Source organism: Corapipo altera, unplaced genomic scaffold (assembly GCF_003945725.1).
Source record: "Corapipo altera isolate COAL_440 unplaced genomic scaffold, ASM394572v1 61153, whole genome shotgun sequence".
Taxonomy (NCBI): domain Eukaryota; kingdom Metazoa; phylum Chordata; class Aves; order Passeriformes; family Pipridae; genus Corapipo; species Corapipo altera.
The window spans coordinates 532,891-550,616 of NW_020884958.1; the positions used below are offsets into that span (position 1 = coordinate 532,891).

Here is a 17,726-nt window from a genome sequence, read left to right on the forward strand (position 1 = left end):
GGGAAGGTTTGGGAAGGTTTGGGCAGGTTTGGGAAGGGAAGGGAAGGTTTGGGAAGGTTTGGGAAGGGAAGGTTTGGGAAGGGAAGGGAAGGTTTGGGAAGGGAAGGGAAGGTTTGGGAAGGTTTGGGAAGGGAAGGTTTGGGAAGGGAAGGGAAGGGAAGGGAAGGGAAGGGAAGGGAAGGAAACCTAGCATCCTTCTGGATTACTTGCGGAACACACTTGCTTCTTCCTAGACAATAACTGCTTTTTTCAAACCCTTCTGCTATTACCTCTCTTAATTATTCAGCATGAGAAACCTGCCAAAATTTTCTCTCAGATACTTTTGAATGTCGTGCCACTGTTTGAGAATAAAGTCTGTGTGTGAGTGAGCAGATTTTGCCAATTGGGGATTGTTATTTTTAGAATGGGCATGATAAGCTTCTACCAGGCACCATCCACAGCCAGCCACGTCCATGCAGAAGTGTAAATAAACCTCAGTGTTCGCTGGAAGATCTTGATTTTTTTTTATTTAAATATGTTCTCTAAAATAACACTTTGAGGGCTATGGTGGGAAAGGGGTTCCCTGCTCCACTCTGTCCTTCCAGAAACAACAGACAATGAAAATGGCCTTTTTTTTCTTTTTTATTTTTTCTGTGCACAGTGTTGTTTTTGTCCTTGCCAAAATTAGTTCAAAGACATTTATTGCTGGCAACAGGCACTGAGGGCTGGCCTGGTGGTTTTCCGCAGAAGATGAGACAGGGTGTTCCCACCTCAAAGTGCCACAGTTTGACCATTAGAAGATGAGGTGGAGTTTGCTTCCTGGCTACTGCAGCATGACCTTGGGTGCATCCCTTCACCTCTCCCTGCCTGCTCCCATTGTCTCTGGACAGTGCACTCCTAGTGGAGTCTTCCAGAGCTGGAGCTGGCTGTCATAGTGTGCACAACTCCTAGTACAGCAAAACATATTATTTCAATGGGATGGAGCAGCTCTTTGTCTAAGGAATTAAGTATACTCATTGCTACCAGACTCAAGTCCTCCACATATGAGTGAGGCAAAGAAATGTGGGCTTAAAGGAGCAGCACCAGATAGAGGACACAGGTATCTGCTAGCTGTGAAGTCAAGCAAGAGTGGGTCTATTTCCTTCCGCTCTGCCTTCCTGATGTGTTTCAGCCCAAACCTGGGAAAAGGACCCCAGGGAGCAGGCTATTTTGAGGCTTCTGGGCTGGGACTTTTCTGCTGTGATTACCCTGGAGGCATCTAATTAGTAACATTAGGGCTGCTTTTTCCTTCTGATCTCTGCAAGGAACCATACTGAGAAGCTACCAACTCATCTCATGCTGTCCCTACAAGACCTGCACAAGATCCCTAGCCAGCTAGCTTTTATTTCTCCCATGTCAACAAAAGAGGTTTGGGGGGTGGAATAGATGGACAGAAGGAGAGGGAAAGTGATTCACAGGGAAATAATGTATTCCTGTCATGCATTCAGAGAGTTAAAGAGCACATGTATACACACACATACACACACATGAGGCTGAGGGAGCAGTCTGAATAACTTTCAAAAGGCTTGCTTCATCTTGCTCCATGAGAGGGTAATGCTTGGCTATTTCTAAGATACAGATATTAAAATCTGCAGCACAGTCATTTAGAATTTCAAAGGATTCTTCTTCAGGGGGTAGAATACAAAAGACACCACAGTTATTCACATAATACAAGCAAGGCTGGGAAAACAGCAGTATGCCATTAGGTAAGACTGAGCAGAAAACCTTTCTGGAGAAGCCTAAGATGTATTCATTCAAAGTAAAGAAGTGACCCTGAAAATTTCTTGTATCATTTATCTGTGTAGATATGTATAAATGTAGGTGTATACATTTAGAGATATCTTTGTGTGGCTGTATTTTATATACCACTTGGAGAAGAGCTTGAGAGAGAATCTGAAATGTGTACTATGGTGCAGACAAGAAAAGGTGGGGAAAAAATATATATTCAAAATACATCACACATCATCCACACATCTACACAAACATACTCACATTTCTTTCACTGTGAGCTTTGCATGTCAATCAGCAGAAAACAAACACCAAAATGAAAACCAGGAGCTACTTCTGTTGAGTCTTTATGATAACGTCCTCCAACATCTCCCTGTTTTTGTTTTCAATGTGCTAAACTGACTGCATGGCTGGAGTGGCGAAGAATGCAAAGCTCACACATGTAAAGCATTCTGTCCTCTGACATACTATTACACAGAAGGTTCACAGTTCCCCCTTCTCCCTCCCCTTCCTGGTGTTGATGAATTACATGAGATGAACATCACAGATCTGGGTTTTTTAAACCGTGAGCTTAGGCAGCAACAACGACTGCAAAGCAGACACCATTGTCTGAACCTCTATTGTTTCTATTTCGGGAGCACATTGAGTGATTAGTTTGGGTAACAGTAACATCACATTACCTTCTACAGGCTGGAAATGTCTTTCAAAACTGAGGCAACGCTGAAGCCATGTGATACAATACTGTAGACAGAGCCAAGTGGAATACATCAAAGAGTGCCTTGATGCAGATGTTTCATGCAGAAGAAAATTAGGTCAGAGACCACTTCAATTTCAGCTTCTGCCAGGCTTGTTTGAGAGCTTCCAGTGAATTCCTAATGAATAGCTTCTAGGGCACTTTTCTCTCATTCAGTCACAAACTGCCATAGCCAGATGAGCTTTCCCTGTGGAATTTTTTCTCATTATTTAAAATACTAATACTTTGTGTTCACAGATTCCAGAATCTTCCTTACAACAATAGCAACAACTCCCCCTCCTTCATCACCCCTCCACCCCCAGTAAAATATGAGGGAAAAGGAAAAGGTGAGAAGAATAACAAATTGATACACAATGTCTATACAGGGAGTGGGGAGGGGAGGAAAAAAAAACCAAAACAGCTTTTTAGCAATTTTACATGGCAAATAAATACTTGGTAAGGGTCCTTCACAAATGCATGGCTTTTTCCATCTCAAATGTTTTTTGTTTTTTTTTTTTTGTTTTTTTTTTTGTTTTTTTTTTTAATGGCAAAGGGTGAGGTGCTTTAAAGATATTTTTACAGCCTGTGCACATCTCAGCTGGCACTGCCTGTGCTGTAGCCATTGGCCTGGTGCACTTCCAAAGGGAGAGCAGGGGATGCCTCAGACTCATACAAAGTTAGCCTACACAAAGCCTCCTGAGCTTCTGATGAGCTACAGTGCCCATCCTTCTCTCTCCTGAGCTCATTCCTCCTTTGTGAGTAGCTTTGTGGGCCTCTTCTGAAGGTCTCAACCAAAATGCAAGTGTAGTCACTAAGCAGTTTAGAGCAGGCTCTTCTTTAAAGCTGACTATAAGCTGAGCAGAGCATCTTGTGATTCCATATATGGCATCCATCAGGGACTGCAAGACCACAGCATGTAAAAATATAGACAATGACCTCGCACCTTCCTCACTGGGAAGAAGTCTCCAGAACTTGTTACATGGGTGTTTTTAGTGTGGTTCATCTTCACACTCGAGTATAAAATAAGTTCAGCAAGCCGCGAACCAGAGTTCCAGATCCCAGTTCAGGTCTCAGCCCTGCCAGATGTGACTTTTTGGGTCTCACATGTGTCATTCAGTTCATGTTATGCCTGAAATTTTCTTTGTCTTCCTATGGTGGTCAGGGGGCCATATCTGAAGGTGGATTGAAACCTGTAAGCAAGTTATCTAAGGAGCTAAGCAGGCTCTAGGGTGTGACATATTGATAGGGTAAAGACATAAATCTCATTGCTGAGATGAGGAAAAACCTTCTCAACATTGCCACCCAGACATGCAGAGAGGAAAGACTTCACAAAGAAACAAAGTCCTCTCTGATACAAAATCAGGATCACCTATGAATAGTTTTACCTTGCAGTCCTGAGTGGTCTACACTCCACCCACATGGTGCACAGGATCATTTTGAGACCAGTGACTCAGACTGCCAATGGAGTGGATCCAGAAACTGACATCAGCCTTAACATGTCCAGCTGTTGTTGTTCACTGAGTTGAAGACTCATGACAGAACAGTGTGAACTCCCTTGTGTTCCCAGGGGCTTAGGTGGAATGAAAGCATAATATGAATTTGCAGCAGAAGAGCCTCTGTTCTGCATCTCCATTTTTTTGTGCAGAACTCAGAGCCCTCTGGAAGTTCACAGATGCTCTTTTGTCCACTCCAAGTGGAACAACTGAGATCTTTATCCATCAAAGCCAGCATTTCAGAGGTGACTTCTTGTTTACAATGCTTCCAAACTTCCACCACCATATTAAATCATTGGGTCCTGAAGTTTTAGATGTAGAGCTCTCAAACTAAAGGACTCATGGCAGGGACAGGACATTCCTGCTAATGTACCTCCAGCAATCTGAACAGAGTATGACAGTTTTGTGTTCCAGCAGTCACATCACAACCCACTACCAGATATCTCTTTGGTGAACCACTTACCCAGGTGATAGTTAATCATACTTCTCCAGAGGAGAAGTTGGCCACAAATTGCTCCACCTGGATGCTTTTCTCCTCTGTTTGCTGACTCTGTAGCAGACCTGTGCTTCTCTTCAGAGGTTCCCACCTCTTCTGGTCCTGACACAGAAAGGGACTTCTGGGGAGACTCTCCTACAATCGAATCCGTCCAAGGAATTCTCAGACAGAAGAAATAGGAGCATGAGCATCTTCCCCTCACTCTATAATTTGAATTCCTAGTCTATTCTACAACTGCATGATCTCTGAATATCTGGAATGTTTGTGGTTTTCTCCACGAGATCATTCTCCCCACTCCTCAATTCTTAAGGTCCACTGTGAAGACACAATTGTTCAACTAAATGCACCTAAATGCATTTCTCTTCCACCTCAAGTTCTCAGCCCTTGTTGCTCAATTCTTCAAGGCCTAACAGATCTCCTATGATTTTTTAACCTCCAACTTGTCTTAAAACCCCCACCATTCGAATACCACCACACAATTCCTGCGGAAGGAAAAACTTTGTAAAACACATTGCAATTCAATTCATCATGCATATAATTGAGACAGGTTTTTTATTAATTCATCAGTAGCTGCTAATGTACTTGGGATACTGAAACGGAAAACTGTTCACAAAATTAAAACATACCAAAATAACTCACCTACAGGAATTTAGTTTTTAACCACAATCTGTCAAACCTACCACCTGTTTCACAAAGGGGACCAGAGCAGGTGATCTTTCTGCCAAAAGCAGTGAATCTTTTTCTTTTCTGACCACTATCTGTAGACATGAAAGCCTGCTTTCACAGCAGAGCAGATGCAGCTTGGCTGCAACCATGACCACTTCTCATCATCCTGCCTGCAGCTCCAAATATGTTTGCTCTCCTTAACCATGGAGACATCGGTATCTCTAGGGATGCTATTAGCTCCTGCTAAGTGGGGCTATTGTGAACACTGTTTGATCTAGATCTGGTCATCACATTTATATTTTACACAGACAACTGGATAGCCTTATGCAAGAACAAAAATGCCTGCTGTCTTCTCAGCAGTTCTTTTCTGTTCCTGGAGGAACTCATTCTCTCGTCTATGTAAAGCCCCTGTTGCTCTGGGTTCTCCTGGCAAGGATTCACCAGCATCTTTGGTAGCATCTCTGCCCTTTCATACAGAAACAATGGCCAGACCATCTCTCACTAAAGACCTGGATGGATTAGGAGTGAGGGGAAGCTCTTTCTCCCATGTGGTATTATCCATGTACAAAGAAAACTATAGCACAAACGTTACTGACAAAGCTGCGGTCCTACAGGCATCACTGAACACCATGTGGCTCAGCCCTCCATCACTCTGCACAAAGTCAAGGGGATCTGATATTTTTTAGACATTCAATGTTCAAAGTTTATTTCGATCCACATAATTTCCAAACAATCCCCTGTCTTCTATGGATGCTCACCCACACAGTCTGACTCTCAATACTAGAGCTTGATAAAAAAGAATGTCTACCATGACAGTTATTTCTAGTCATAGTTAAATCAGTTTTCACAAAGAAAGAGAGAATATCAAAGATGGGAGGACACAACACCCATCCCACCACCAGCATAAATGGCAAAATTTCCATAGAATGAACTAATTCATCTGCACAACCCATCAAATTAGGAGTGTTTTTAAATAGTCTCTTGACTGAGAATTGATGTCTCATTATTCTAAAGTATATCACAGTGAGAGCCCTAGTAATGCCAAATAAAATAACTCCAAATTGCAGAGACTGCAGCAGAGATTTCACAATAAAGGACTCTACATCTAAGGCTACAACAACTTCTGCTGTAAGAGTCTGAAGGGCTGGTGGATATGGTAACTCACCAGGTTCACAGAGGCATGAGTGTACTGTGCAGGACTGGAATATTCTGCTTCAAGGAGATGTCCCAGGACACTTTCAGAGTCAGTGTCACCTATGGGTGAAATGTGGCCAGTGGTCAGACATGAAAATGATTCCTCAGTGACCTGATTCCTTATCTGATTGCAGATGCCTTGTTGTGTGATATGGGGTTTTTTTGTCCTGTTTCCAACAGCAAGACGAACAGAGGTAATGCCAGTTCCCCTCCAAATTCAGATGGGTGTGGAATATCAAAAGCTGTACTCAGAAGGTCCTAGGCAAAACCTGCTCAAAGAGCAAAGCAGCCATTAACAGGCAGAGGTACACCTGGAGCCTGGCAGTAACTAGAAACTCTTATCTTTCCTTTTAATAATTATGCCTAAATACTTTGTTTTTTTCTAATAACCTACTTCCCCCAGTTTTCTTCACACACACCAGTCTTGGTCGTCTGCAGAATTTTACTCAGGATCAGATGTTTTAAGTTAGGAGTAAGGTGGAGTTTCTGCTTCAGAAACTCACATTCAATTAAACGCTGAAGCAGAACATAACCCCAAAATGCTTCATTATAAAAAAGTTAAATGAAAATATTTGGATTTTTTCTTAGCTCTCCATTCCTTTTCTTGTCTTGGAAATGGCAGTGGGGTGGAGACACGAATATACTAATTATTTGAAACTTCATTTTGACAAATAAATGAATTTACAAATGTTCCTGTAGCCTAAGGTTGTCTGAGTGGAGCTGTTTTCAAGGCCTAGTAATGAAACATTTGGAGACTTAAAGCATCACAAGGACTGACAGGACTAGATGAAATGCTGCAGGAAGAAGGAATAGCGGCAACAGCATGACCTCAAGAGACACAACAGACCTAGAGAAACCTTTTTGCTAGCCAAGAAAACTGCAGAAATGTCCCAATGCCTGTGCAGGAGCCTGGTGATCATCATATTTGTTGTTCTGTAGCATTAGGCTTCTTACCTTCACAGCATGCTTCCCTCTGTCTCCTCCTGACACACTTTCCCACCACCTGGCAGGTGCTGGCAGCTCTTCCAGCATCTCGTTTCCAAACCACAGAGTGGCCTGGGGTTTCACATCCAGAAAGCCAACTACCCAGCCCAATTTTGGAAAGGCCCCTTGGTGCCACTCCTGTTGTCATAGGAGCCTCTCTCTGTGGCTCGTGAAAGGCATGGAAGAGCTTGCTTACAGCAGGGCTAGGGTGGGCACTTAGCAAGTCTAGGGACTAATTGTTTTTAAGTCCCTGGTGGAGAATGCTATAGGAATTCCCAGTGTTGTGTGATACCAACACAAGGGAACACTAATACAATTTCAATTAAAGTCACAACAAGGCTTTTACATGGCTTTTGTTCTAATCTTTTCTTCACCTTTGTATGTATGTGGACAGAGGCTACTCTTTAGTGTCTTTTTGTCCAGTGTCCAAGAGGTACTCTTTTCATTATTTTCTACAAGTTGCAGTCCTTAGGGTGCTGGGATATGCTCAGGTCCAGAGGCAGTTTGTCTGGGCATGGCTGAAGGGCTAGTTAGGATTTTGCCACTCAGGTCTGGGTCTGAGTAATCTTTTGAGGACCTGGAAAAACTGAGTAAAAGACATGTCATATATGGGCTGGAAGTGACCAGTTGAGAATAATAGTACTGAGTCCTGCACCTTGGATGGTGCTACCCCGGATGTACAGATAGACTGGGAAACAAGACTCTGGAGAGCAGAACTGAGGAAAGGGACCTGGGGGCCTGGTTGATGGCCAGTTGGACATGAGTCAGCAGTGCCCTGGCAGCCAGGAGGGCCAACCATGTCCTGGGAGGCATCAGGCAAAGCATCACCAGCTGGGCCAGAGAGGGGATTGTCCCGCTCAGCTCTGCACTAAGGAGACCTCACCTGGAATATTGGGGAAGTTTTGAGGACCACAATATGAGGCAGATATTAAGCCATTAGAGAGTGTCCAAAGGAGGGCAACAAAGATGGTGAAAGGCCTTGTGGAGAAGCCGTGTGAGGAGAGGCTGAGGACACTTGATCTGTTCAGACTGAGGGGAGACCTCGTTGCAGTTACAACTTCCTTGGGAGGGGAAGAGGAGGGGCAGACAATGATCTCTGCTCTGTAGTGACCAATGACAGGACCCAAGGGAACGGCCTGAAATTCTGTCAGGGAAGGTTTGGGCCAGGTATTGGGAAAAAGTTCTTCCCCCAGAGGATGGTTGGGCACTGAACAGGCTCCCCAGGGAAGTGGCCACAGCACCAAGGCTGCCAGAGCTCAAGGATAATACTGGATAATATTCTCAGGCACATGGTGTCACACTTCAGGATGGTCCCATGCAGTGCTAGGAGTTGGACTTGATGATTCTTGTGGGTCTCTTCCAAATCAGGCTGTTTCATAATTCTATGATTCTAAGTCTCCTCATTCATAGGTGACTGTGCCCTATTCACTGCCATTTTTTTATTGAGAAGGATCTCTTGAGTTCCTTACAACTGGGAAGGATAACAGTAAAATGGCAACAGGAAAGAATTTTGACATCTCTTGAAGATGTAAAGGGTAGAAACATGAGTTCACCATCACAAACATTCTGATGTTATAACTTTTGAGGCAAATTTTTTGAGAATCAGAGAGGATCCAGACCTTCTCACCTTATCAAGCAGCAACTGAAGTGCTTTTTTGTCACTGACAATAGAGGAAATCCAAACATTTGGCTGAAATCAGGAAGAGCAGTGAGAGGGACCAAACCTGCGTTTTCAGAGATTAATGGTCTTCCTACAGAGTTCAGCAATCTTCCCACTCCTTCCACAGCAAGCATCTTCATACCCTGATGGATCTCCAATAACTATTGACTGCCCCCTTTATCTCTACAGATCCCTCATAGACTGAAGTTTAAAAAATCTACTCATAGTACATGTGTAAATCGTGATTGTTGCCAGAAATGTCATCGTATCATCAGTGCCAAGTACCCAAGGTCTGGCTATAATGCAGGCAACACTTTCTATAACTCCTAGTTAAGTCATCTGTTTCAAAGGCAGAACATATTCCCTCCAAGCCCTAACTCATTGCTAGGTAGTGCAAGTCAACAACTGGCTTCCTGCCTTCCTCTTAACTCATCAACCATCAAAATATGATAGAATGGAGAAATATCAATTGTTGTCTGGTAAAGAGAAGGAGAATTTTTTCCTTATTGTTTGCAGCTGGTCATCTCCTTAGCTTTGGTTCCTCACTGTGCTGTTATCAAACACGTGTTGGATGACACTTTATAAGAGGAGGGATCCTAAATGGAAAAGTGGAGCTAAATCAGTTTTGAAGAATCCTGTCAAAATAAAACAGGCATCCCAGAAATTCCCACCTCATCTTGTTTTGGAGTAGACAAAGCCTGCTGCAATAGATGCCCAGTGTTGATCCTTCAAGTGTATGTGAAAACAGCAGTAGTTCTAGTGTGCAGACAATTTATTGTTAATTAATTTGTCATTGCACTCTTGACAGCAATAGAGAGACCAGAGAAATATTCTCTATGGTACAAGGTTATTCTACACGTAAGACCTTCCCTTCTGTCAATGGGTCACTGAGAAACAGGACATCATTGCCCTGGAAATTCAGGAACAATCTCACAGGAGAGAGTAGCTGAGGGAAAACATGCAAATTTAACAAGGACATTCTTTTTCCTATGCATATGGTCTTTAAAATACACTGATCCCTGATTCTAAATACTATCAGGTACTTTGGAGGTAATTTTATCAGTGTCTTTATTATTCTGAGAAAAATTACCTTTTGTTTTTTTCATTTCCTTGAAGAAGATGCCAGCTAGGACCAAGAAATAGCTAAGAACTGTCAAAGTGGATGTTTCCAACTGGTTTCAGAAGTCTATAAATAATCAGATCATGCAGATAGTTGGAAACAGTTCAGTCATTATTGATAATCCAAAGCTTACAAAATGAACAATAGGTCCTATGGGCAGTAATACCCGACAAAAAATAACCAGCAGAAATTGATAAAAAGTAATATTCAATCTTAGATGACACTACATGCCATTTGATTCAACTCAAGGCTCCATTTGTGAGCCAGAATTTATTCTGTAGAAGGTAAATTGGTCGAGGGGGCTAGGAAGGAAAGAAACAGATCACGTTGAGCTCTAGCAGTTTCCATAAGAACTTTTGCAGAAATGTAACAAGGTGCATCAGGGCTGGGAAAAGACTTACGGTATTGGTAATATAATGCAAATGCCCATCAAAGACATTAAATGCAGCTACCAAAGCAGACAGTTTAAGTTCCAGCTCTGTCTCCCATATGTACTGGGGATCACACACATTTTTACAGTGCCCACAGAGAAAGAAGCTGATAATCCATTGTGAGCAAACAGTTTGGTACAAACATCAAATTCTAGTTCCAGGAATACCCTTTAGAACTTGTACAAAACTCTCAAAGGGTTTTAAAAATATATTTACCTATTTTTTTAATATATCTCATTTTATTTGTCCTTTGGAATATGAACTTTTTTTAACCAGGGATTTCAGGCCAATTCACTGAGGAAATATGTCTTTCAGGTAGGTTTGAAAGGGACTAGTCAGCCTTGGTAGAGAAAAATGATAAAGAACTTGGTCAGCCTCTCTGATTGGCTGGATTAGTTCTGCTATGTTGGAGACATAGCAGCCTATGTAGGAGATACAACCTGTTCACTCTGTTGCTTTGGCAAAGGTCTTGGTTGCAAAGTACCTTGTGAATCCAGGTCCACAAATGAGCCCTGGCACTGAAACAAGTCCAGCTCAATGTAGTTAGCTTCATGATGTACTCATGAATAGTGACAGAAAAATGCAAAAAATCTTTTCTTTACTCCTTGATGACATTACTGAGAAACACAGCCTGGAGGAGGCTGTGGGAGAAGAGTGTGAAAGGCGCTCTGGAACATCCTTGGCCCACACAAAACACATGGTTGAAGAAGGTTTTTGAGTCCTGCTGCCCAAGGGACTGATATGATCACAGTCATCTTTGGCTGCTTTTGACTGTACAGGTGGAATTAGAATGTTTGTATTTGCAACTGAGCCAGTTCAGAAAATTTCTCAGCATGAGTCCGTATGAAAGGCTCAGTTTTGTGCCTCTGGACACACAGGAACATGGTCTCACACAACAAATCACTTATTCATTTTAAGCATTTAGATTCTTTCTTGGCATCTTTGCAGTTTTGAAGTCAGAAGGGAACTGAAAACTCCCCTTGAAAGACATCAGGCTGACTTAGAACTCCCACACCGTATTGCCTTCCCCTCTGCCAGAAGAGATGAAATACAAGGCCAGCTAGTGCTTCAACAAAGGGCTTGGTAAGATCCCACAGGAGGAAATGGGGTAAGATCCCGCAGGAGGAAATGGTCAGATGTCTCGTTTCATGGGACACATGATGTGCTGCCCTATAACAGCAGCTTGCCTCTGCTCAACTCTAGCCTCTTAGACCTTCCTGATCTTTGAAAGAAGTGACTGTAGGGAGGAAAACTCAGTTCACCCCAAATAGCATGTTCAAAGCAGTATCAGGTTGAAGAACCACAATAAGGTGCTGCAAAGACATTGATCTATAGGTCTGAAGGAAAGGACATTAAATCACTGCTCATTTCTGCAAGTGTATTTGAAGGGATATATTGTATATTTTTGTTATTATTTTGTAATTTTTTCTCCAAAGGGGTTTCCCCAAATTTTTATTTTCCTTTATATGTGTCCAGTTCTCAATAAAGCTGGTTCTTTTCCTGATACAGCCATTATTCCTCTTACACTTTATGCTGGTGAGGATCTCATTTACTGTTTCCTTGACTCTTCCCCTGTAGTAATTTGTGGTATCATAAAGGGTTATTATATTGTTTGCTCTTACCTCTTTCTTCTCATCTTCTTAAATACATGTCCTTGACTAAGCAGCTTCCTCTCAGAGGTGAGCCTTCTTTCTTCACTGCTACCGTTTTCAGATCCTTTTAACCTTATTCTTGGCAATCTTAATATTGTAAACTGCAGCCTTCATATGGATTAACCACATTGATTGCCTTCTTCTCTCCAACCCTAAAATGTGTCTCAGAACATTTCCTGAATATTTTGATATCATGTACAGTGTAGTCTCTCCAAACTCACCATCAACAACACCCTGCCTTTTCAGGCCATGAAAAATATCTATCCTTGGATTCTACTTCTGTCTTACAAACCTGCTCATTTACTGTTTCATAGCTTTTTCACCACCAGGCATAAGAGATAGATCAATATGCACAAAGATTTAACTGTTTGCTTCTGTGTAGCTTAATGGTATTATTGTTCCCAATACCTATCCTATTGGCATTTGACACAACCTGGAGTTGCAGCATAGGTCTCGAACCCCAAATGCAAGGCAGATATTGACACAGATCACCTTGCCTCTCCCAGTCTCTATTTCTTCTGGCAGGCTATGACACCTGTGTACATATGAGTACTCAGTTTAGGGGCCTGACAGCTTTATGTCTGTCTGTCTGGGGCTGCTCAAGAGGTTGAAGCATTTTGGCAGTGCTATGAAACTCCTTCCTTACTTTCCTATCTTTCTTTCCCATTTTTCCACTTTATTGGTTAAGTTTTCAAGTGATTCTTCGTAGCTGGACTTTTCCTCTTGGTGTATATAAAGCTTCTGAAATTGTTTCGCTTGTATCAAACTAGTCATGGTTTGCAAAACATGACCTACTATTAGATAGTCAAACATATCTGAACTTCCTGAACATATTTCAGTGTATGATGATGGCGAACTCTGTCCTTCTACAACACATATGGAGGATAAATATTCAACTCTTGCTATCTGTTCAAAAACACTTGTGAGTTCAAAGCCCTAGGAAAAACAAACATCTCCTGCCAAAAGATGGAAAGCACATGTAACCTATGGAGAGCAGACCATCTAACCAGCAAAGGAAGTGGAGAACATATTTTCCATAAGGCAGCTAAATAGCATCCCTGTGCCACAGTTGCAATGCAGTTCTATGATTGGGCCTACGGTTAATGAAATTCCTGTAGGACTGTCAGAAGATTTAATTTCACTGTTTACTGAATTATCAGCACAATAGTGAATCCTGTATGCCAGCTCTTTGCGCCAGAGAAGGAAAATTGCCAATCCAGAGAACAGGATTCATCCGGGGGGGGAGGTCTGCTGCAACATAGAGGGGTCCGCTGCCATTGTACCCACAGCTTGTTGGAACAAATATATCCCTGGTGGAACACCTTTAAGTTGTATGAAATCATCATTCTCATCTCCAAATAGAGGCAAAGAGTGAGGCTGGGGATCACATTCAGCCACAGTACCAAGAGATGCTCCATTGGACTGGCAGATCAGGCTGTTAAGTGGAAAAAGCCACCATGTGCATTTGAGCCCACAAGTTGTCTGCAGTGCAAGGGGAATATGGAAAATTAAAATGTAGGCAGTGAGGGGAAGACATGAAATAACTGCTCACATTTTATGAGAGGCTGATAAAGCAGTATCCTTCTGGAATGTGATAACAGCAGGACTGGGGCCCATGATCAAAGAAAATTTAATCTAATTGTGCGTTGTATTTTATTTTAACATCCATCCACTCTGATACCTTAGTAAAACACATGTACATAAAGAAACTGTGCAACCACGATTCCCATTTGTTGTGCACCCACTGCTATCTATGCCTTTGCAAAGTGAGTTCAAAAATGCCAGTGTGCCGGGATGGCAGTTTTCCAGTTAATTTGGAAAGGTAACTGATGAAAGGACCAAAAGCAATGCAGGTTACCTTTAAACTTAAACATCAGAGACCTTAGACTACTGGGTTTTATTCACCAGTTTGCTTTGTCTCATATTACAAATAGGCAGGTGTCTTGTTTATTTATATTATACTGAGCAGCTCTGTGGAAAACTGAACTGTTTGTGCGGGGAAGTCAAAATGTCGTTTAGGAGGGAACATATAGTTGACCATGTAAAGAAAAGTCATATGCAAAATTGCATGTTTAACTTTCATCTGAATTTTTACCCCGCAGGTATGGAAACTGAAAGACAGTTCTCTTTTTTTTTTTTTTTTTTTTTTTAAAAGATAGAATTTTTTTACATCTATTTTAATAAATATTGCAGTTATTTTTATGTATCTGTCATTAAAAAAAAAGATATTTTACCCAGAAAAAAAACCAAAACAAATGCAACAATTCAAAGTGAAAAGTAATGTTTATTTTACTGGAATATCCTATTTGTAAGCAAAAATACCAAATAATGTTAGTTATTGTAACAAAAGAGGAGTTGTAGAAAAGAGGACAAGATGTAGAACATTCAATTGTCCGATTTACTCCTGTCGATATACTGTCCCCACTGTTATTCTTAGCAAATACACCTTTTGAGGCCAGTAACATTTAACACAGACAGAGATGATCCATAAACTCAATAAAGGACAGGCTAGCACAGATGAGAAGTGGGCAGCTTCTTTATGGTAAGTTGAGTACATCCTGGGCAGCTTCTTTATGGTAAGTTGAGTACATCCAAAGAGTGAAAATGGTGTGTTACATCCCCAGACTTCAGTTATTCTGTCTCAGAAAGCTTGTGTTGGCTTTTATACAGCAGTGAGCAGGAAGACAAGCTCTCCCATATGGACTCCAAATGTTTTAGGTCAGATTTGACAGGACATTGCTCAATTGCGATCTCAAATTATTGATGATAATATCTAATAAGAAATGACATAATTCAGGCTTCCGAGGGACAGAGAAATTGTTAACGTCAGAAAGAGTATCAGTGGGGAAAACTTCTCCACTTCTTTTAAAGCAGAAAGAAAAATACCTTGTTTCCTTTGGTATAGTAAGAGCTCTGCCACCTGCTCCAACATATTTTAACCACTGAGCTTTTGCAATGGGACATTTAAGGTCAATCTGATGTGTCTCCTATCCCAGAGGACATCTATAAATATCCTTTCAGGAATTCTGTGTAGATAAGACATATGGAAATATTCAGTGATAACAATATATTAAAAAATTGATAGACTATCTTCAGCAAGGAGTTCACCATGGACTTGCTGTTCAGTTTCACTGCTTAGTTCCTCTCTGAGACTGTATAGCACATATCAGAGTAAAATCTTACCAAATTGCTAAAGATATTGTAACCCATCACTGCTTACAGGTCTGCAGCTAATTGTGTTTCTATGGCTTCCATTCTCTGTATTTTTAAGGAAAAATGCAAAGTAGGAATAAAGTCACATAAGCAGAGGAGCACTGCTCTCATGCCTAATGTTGTCTAGCTTTGAGACTAGGACGCTAAAATGCTTTATAGTTATAGTTTTATTCCATATTTTGTAATTTCATTGATGGTTTTTCTCTATTTAGTGCAATCTCCATGTGCCATCTTCCACTATAAAATGATTTTCCCAAAGGTATTAAGATAATGAATGCAAAGAAATTCTAAACAAGAAGTGAACAAAATTTCACTGAAACTGACAATCAAGAAGAAAATCAGTTTGGTTTAAGGGTGAAAGGAGAACTGGTCTTGCAGCTGCAATTGATATTCTAGGTACTTCCAGTTTCTAGGAAATAAGTCCATCTTTTGAAATCAAAATATTATGAAGTCATTATACAGCACCAACATCAATAGGGTATCACAGCACTTAATAGGAAATTAATTTATGGAGGTCTTCTGTTCTGCTTTAGGATGTCTAATTTCACTGTATTCAAAACCCTTTCAGGGCCTGAAGCACTGGGCACAATGTGTAGAGCCTGAAAAACCTAATATTTTGATCACTAGACTTGAATGTAAACTAATAGGTTTTTTCCACTTTCTCTTTTTCCCTTCAAATTCCTTACACTTGGTACAGCAAAAGTCATGAGAGCTGAGAGCATCCAGTGCAAACATTTTCCATAGTTGCCCTACAAACAAATTCAGCAGTTTCATCAGTAAAATCGTCAGGGAGAACTGAAGGAACCTAAACAATGGGACATGCTTGTTGCACAGTGATCTTGACAACTACATGTGAAGTGGCAAACTATGGGGCACAAATTCAGATGCAGAATACTTGGGGGTTTCTTTGTTGTTGTTTTTTTGACTCAAGATGCCAACTATTTGGGGTACAAAGCATGAATAAATAGGTCAATTTTTTCCACATTTGCAGTTGAGATGTAGGCATATTTCTAAACACACTTCTCTCCATCTGACTTAGATAACCTGGAGAGAGAAATACTGAAATTTAATGTCACAACCCCTTTGCTTGAGCAAATCTTGCAGTAACAATTGTGCCTTCCATATCAAAGTGCTGTGCCAAAATCCTTAAAATATTTTACCCCTTGTAGTTCGGCTAAATGATTTGTTGAAGTGAAGTGTTAGGAATGAAAAAATGCTAACAATTAATCAGAAAAAGAAATATGAAAACTGGGCTCAGTACTTTACCGATAGGACTAATCTTTGAAAGAGAACTGCTTTTGGGACAGGTGAGTGTAAACAGTCACAAATAAGACAATAATAATGTGACTGGCAACATACATTCAAAGATCAAATGAGCATAAATGAAAATGGGGAAACACATTTTATATACACACTGACGCGAGTTTTTTATAAACAGGTATTGAAGAAACTGAAAAACATTGAAATAAAGTGAAAGTGGGCTATCCCTTCCCATGACTAAAAGGGAAAATAGGACTGGGTAGAATCCTGAGAGTCTGTTTAATCCTCCTGCCTAACCTAAATTAGTACTTTAAACATCATTAAGTAATTTCTGAGAGATTCCATTCAATCTCCAGTGAGAGACAACCCAAATACGCATTTTAGGAAGTTAATACCTGGTCTTGTGGAAGGTGTCCCTACCCAATACAGGGGCACTGGAACCAGATGATCTCTGAGGTCCCTTTTCAACCAAACCACTCTATAACTCTATAAGGAATATGATCAAAAGTGTGTCTGCCTGGATCCTACAATTTTGAAAAAAGACAGCATTATTTTAAACCTAACAAACCAATTGGAGATAAAGCTGCTCAAATGTCAGCTGACATGCCTCAGTCTTGACAGGTTAGCTTAGACAGCAAGTTACTGTGCTGAGCACTTTAAACACCCAGTGGGAAAAATTCAAATTCCATGGCTTAACTCTTGGAATCACAGTCTGTTAGGGAATTGTTTCAGATGAAAAATGGTGCTTTTTTCAGTCTTAGCAGGTGTCTACAGCATTACAGACAGTATAATAATAGAGGTATAGACTCAGCAGGGACATGATCAGAAGCTAGGAGAGGTCAGAAAATGAACATAAGCAGAAAACATCACATTTAATTGAGAGAGAAAATGCAATGCAAGACCAAAAGAAAAAAAAGGAAAAAAGGAAGAAGAGGAGAAGAAGAAGTTGTGGCACATTCTTTAATATCAAAGAATCAGGGTAGTCAAGATCACAGTATAAGGACTATGAAATGTAGCTTAGACAGAAAATAACGGTCACAAGCACTGTAAACACCTAGTGGGAAAAATTCAAATTCCA

The 17,726-nt window shown here is 41.0% G+C and overlaps 1 long non-coding RNA gene across 1 annotated transcript in view; it reads right to left on the reverse strand.

Moving 5' to 3' along the window:
- Positions 1-1,120: 1,120 nt before the first annotated feature.
- Positions 1,121-17,726, reverse strand: part of LOC113956863 — a 19,743-nt gene continuing 3,137 nt past the window's right edge. Inside the window, exons 2-4 of the long non-coding RNA XR_003530990.1 lie at positions 14,158-14,161; positions 11,701-11,705; positions 1,121-1,132 (exon numbers count right to left, since the gene is read on the reverse strand). This is a non-coding gene — a long non-coding RNA (uncharacterized LOC113956863). The remainder of the gene's footprint in view (positions 1,133-11,700; positions 11,706-14,157; positions 14,162-17,726) is intronic.